Source organism: Erigeron canadensis, chromosome 4 (assembly GCF_010389155.1).
Source record: "Erigeron canadensis isolate Cc75 chromosome 4, C_canadensis_v1, whole genome shotgun sequence".
NCBI lineage: Eukaryota > Viridiplantae > Streptophyta > Magnoliopsida > Asterales > Asteraceae > Erigeron > Erigeron canadensis.
Genome location: NC_057764.1, coordinates 3,790,375 through 3,795,161, shown reverse-complemented (window position 1 = coordinate 3,795,161; position 4,787 = coordinate 3,790,375). Strand labels below are relative to the sequence as shown.

The 4,787-nt window shown below is 30.9% G+C and overlaps 1 long non-coding RNA gene across 1 annotated transcript; it reads left to right on the top strand.

The window, feature by feature from the left end:
* The first annotated feature begins 676 nt into the window (after positions 1-676).
* Positions 677-2,220, top strand: LOC122598071. The gene is made up of 2 exons (XR_006323525.1): positions 677-797; positions 1,284-2,220. It is a non-coding gene; the product is annotated as an uncharacterized LOC122598071 (long non-coding RNA).
* Positions 2,221-4,787: the final 2,567 nt, after the last annotated feature.

Below are 4,787 nucleotides of genomic sequence, written 5' to 3'. Positions count from 1 at the left end.
GTTTTTATTTTCTTGACACTGAATTTCTGGGTTCTAACGTTTTCATCAAATAACTTTCACATGATTACGATTTTACTTTTTAAATAAAAAGTTTTGTTAATGAAAGTCCTTAGGGATGTCGGTATTAATTAATTTGATGCATTAAACTTTATACTTTGTCTTATGAAAATTCAGGAGGGCAGTTATTGATATATAAAGTACTACTTTTTATGCATGTAATAAGCCCTTAATGACAACCCTTTGGGCTGTCATTATGATTTTCTCCTTAAATATATAACGTTTTTAAATTTGTCCCACATCAAAGTTTTCGTTTTTATTTTCTTGACTAATTTTTGAGTTCTCATGATTTAATCAAATAACTTTCACATGGTTACAATTTTACTGTTTAAAAGTTTATATTATATTTAAAATATTACCCAATATTGTTATTGTTTATGTTTTTATACATCTTATAATACTTTTAAATTTTTTTTATTGTTATTGTTAAATGTTTAATTGTCTTTTTTATTTTTCAGTTCGAATATTTGACATAAATTTATGTCTAAAATTTTGTCGTGTAGAAAGCGTACCCTGCGGCAACACGCGGATACGATAACTAGTTTCCTCTAATATTAAATTTCGACCGACAGAGCATATGGGTAACATTAATATACGGTATCGATCGAAGAGTCAAAGAAATAGTCGATATAAACAATGTCTATTGGTAACCTCATCATCATCTATATATATGTGCGATCCACTTTTTAAGGACCAGCCAAATTTCTCCAGCTCCGATCTACTCTATGCAGATCGATCAAGTGAGTTTTTTTCTTATATTTTTTTCTTTATTTTCAGTTTAAAGTTATTTCTTTTTCATACATAATGATAGTAGTTTATTTCTTCTGTATGTAAATGAATCAAAGTTAGGATTTATATATCAATATATGAGTCCATTGTTTGAAGTATTTTTATGTATTTCATTCTGAAACATACATAATCCACCATTAGAACTTTAATGAAAAAAAATATCGAAAAGAATGCCAGGGTAACTTTTCCAACACCCTGAACAGAAACTATAAATGAATACGTGCATATGTCGAAAGACAAGTTTATAATGCGTTGAAATAAGTTAAGTGATCGATATATCTGTGTTCAAGAATTCGACACTTGCAAAATATAGTTCGAAAAAAAATTAAATGATTATCTGACCTCTTCACGTTATTTATTTTAAGTCAAAATATACTTTATACTCACCTAATCGAGATTGTGTAAATACTTTCTTGTCTTGTTTTAAAATTGAATAGGAGGTACATTAGCATCTCCTTTTAACTTTTGCTATGGATAAACAAAGAATGGAGACCTTTATGAAGGAGTTTAAGCGTCTTGAACTCCTACCAGAAGAGATCAAAATCAACAATCTTGACGGCAACAATGTTATCGGAACCACTGGATTTGGGAAGGTGTACAAAGAAGAAATATCTCACTCTACGGGCGCATCATGATTTGCATTTTAAGTGTCTAGATCGTAAACATGGGCAAGGAGGTCCATGTTTTGTAAGTATATCATGATGCTTTCCCGATACACATGGAAAAGTTTTCTCTTTCTTCTTGGCTTTTGTGATGAAGAGGAGAGAATATCTTATTTTACGTTTATACATCTTGTATAAGGAAGCCTAGATCGCCATTTAAGTTCCACTGCTCTTATGTGGACATAAGGTATCAATGGATGAGTTTGGTACTATGAACGGCTGATCTATTTTTTTTATAAGAATTTAGATCGTAAATATGGACAGGGACAGGGAGACCTTGAGTTTTGGAAGAAGATCTCGATGATTTCCTATTATAAAGAAAAGATTTGTTAAAAGCTACAACACGTGATTGAAAGTCATCATTGTATATATTGCAAAGCATCTTCCACCGAAGAAAATAATACAAGATAATTTCCAATTAGGTATAAAAAATTTGATATTATCTTATAATGAAAGTGGTGAGAATATCTTTTTATATGCACAAGTTTATAAGATCTCACAAGAAAAAAATAATGTAAAATATGTTTTGGTGCTGCTCTACGAGGAACTAAGACTAACGTTATCTAATGGGCTATTGCTCGGTGTTTTCTTCCTTAGTTATTTGTTATAGTGAACCTAGATTAAGGAGTATTGTTGTTTGTTTTATGCGTTTTGAATAACGAATATGTAAAAGATTATTATAATTTGGTAACTTGGTGGATAAAGTTTTACATCTGTGACTTTTTCAATTAACTCATCCATCATTCCTATTATCTGCACTATTGCACGGGCCTTGTTGCTATAACCATAACATAACAACATTGAGTAGGTAAGTTATAGAGGAAAGTTATTTTGAGAACCATAAAAAAAAAAGAATGCGAGAACCAATCTGGGCCACACATCTCATTTCCTTTTTTCTCTCTCATCACTTTCATCCAAAATTTTCAAAACGTTTTATCTCACAAACCGTGCATCGTTAGACGAAAAAAAAATCATGGGTAGTCTTAAAATTTCATCCTCTTTCATTAGAGATGCGACTTGATATACTTTTGACAAACTTTTAAATTTCGAAATTTTTTTTTTTTTCGAAATTTTTTTTTACCTGCACATGTGTAGGACATACCTACACATGTGTAGGATGTATAACCTACACATGTGTAGGATGTGTATGATGTATACCCTACACATGTCCTGCACATGTGTAGGATTATCGCTAAAAAAATTTTCTTTTTTAAAAAATCGAAATTTAAAAGTTTGTCAAAAGTATATCAAGTCGCATCTCTAATGAAAGAGCACGAAATTTTAAGACTAACCATGCTTTTTTTTTTCGTTTAACGATGTACGGTTTGTAAGATAAAACCATTTGAATGAATTGGGTGAAAATGAGGAGAGAGAAAATTAAATATCATCAAGATCAAAATGAATGGCCAAGATTGGTTCTCACGTTCTTTTTTTTTTATGGTTCTCAAAATAACCCACCCCGGTAAGTTATATACCCTTTAAGTTATATTTATTTTTTAACAAAAAATTAACTTTTATTCAAAACAACACCTAAGTCATGCAATTGAGGAGTGACTCGAACATTTACAAGTTATGTACAGACATTGAAACGATTTTAATCTTCTCAATAAATATTACAATTTTTTTTTTTCAGCCATGAAAAACTAGTTGTCTTAATCAATTAAATAAGGAAAGAGAATTATAATTTATTATCCTTTCAAAAGAAAAGGAAAAGGCATACTCAAAGCTTGTAATAACTTCACTTTTTCACGCAAAGGTGTCATCGAATATCATGTAAAATCATATTCTCTGTATTGTTAAAATCCAAGACTTTCCTTGTAACATATTCAAGAACATCAAAGAGACATCCACAAAACTTTGTTACTCAAGTCTCAAGCATCCACAAAACTTTGTTACTCAAGTCTCAAGCAACAGTTATCTAACTTTCATGGGGAAATATTCATAAAATTAGGAAAGACAACGTTAAAAGTGCATAAGACAGATTGATTAAAACGATGTCTGATCAAACCGTCAACATTATTTGCATATGTATCATTGCATTGTTGATTCTCTTGTATGGACATTTAGCTTGTACGAGTATTAAATTGAAATTTTGGGCTGGGTTAATTAGTGGCCCATTCCGAGACAAGTTAGCCAGCCTATACATGCTTGTAGTTTAATCAAGGGTTAAGTCACTGGATGACCATCGTACTTTCCTTCTTGTACATGGTTGCCCATTAAACCAGAAAACTAAGCTGTATGACCAACATACTTTTCAAATTTGTACACGGTTGACCAAAAGTTTACCTTTTTACCGGTTACATTATTGTTTGATGACGTGGCAATGACGTCGCAATTTGAAAAGTCACTGGATGACCATCGTATTTTCCTTCTTGTACATGGTTGCCCATCAAACCAGAAAACTAAGCTGTATGATCAACATACTTTTCAAATTTGTACACGGTCACAAAAGTTGACCGGTTGACCAAAATTTGTACATGAATCTAGTTTGGATTTGGGGGTTTTGAAAACCCTAGTTTGGAATTAGGAAATAAATTTTCAGATCTATTGCATATATAACAGATTTATTTGTATTAAATTTAGTTTGGAATTGGGGGTTTTGAAAACCCTAGATTTATTTGATAATTAGTGAAATGAATTTGTTTTCCATATATGAGCATGTATGAATTCAATTTCAATATATGAGAATTTATGTTTGGTTAACTTTTTTAGAGTCTGCTGCTTCTGGCCGGAATTTGCTGGTGTTAATTCAATATATTTTATTATTATTATTATTATTATTATTATTATTATTATTATTATTATTATTATACAAATTAGGAATACGTTTTTATACACGTAATTGTTGACTAGACATTTAAGTCATCGTTAAAAATAATTCACTTCATTTCCACGTCATCAAAAAATAATGTAACCGGTAAAAGGTAAACTTTTGGTCAACCATGTACAAATTTGAAAAATATGTTGGTCATACAGCTTAGTTTTCTGGTGTGATGGGCAACCATGTATAAGAAGGAAAGTACGATGGTCATCCAATGACTTAACCCTAAAAGAAAATACGTTTAACCGGCTATCACCGGTCAACTGGTCAACTTTTGGTCAACCGTGTACAAATTTGAAAAGTATGTTGGTCATACAGCTTAGTATTCTGGTTTGATGGGCAACCAAATAGAAGAAGGAAAGTACGATGGTCATCCAGTGACTTAACCCTTTAATCAAATATGAGAATATAAATATTATTAAATCGAACCGACAACATATGAGTATATTTTATTCAAG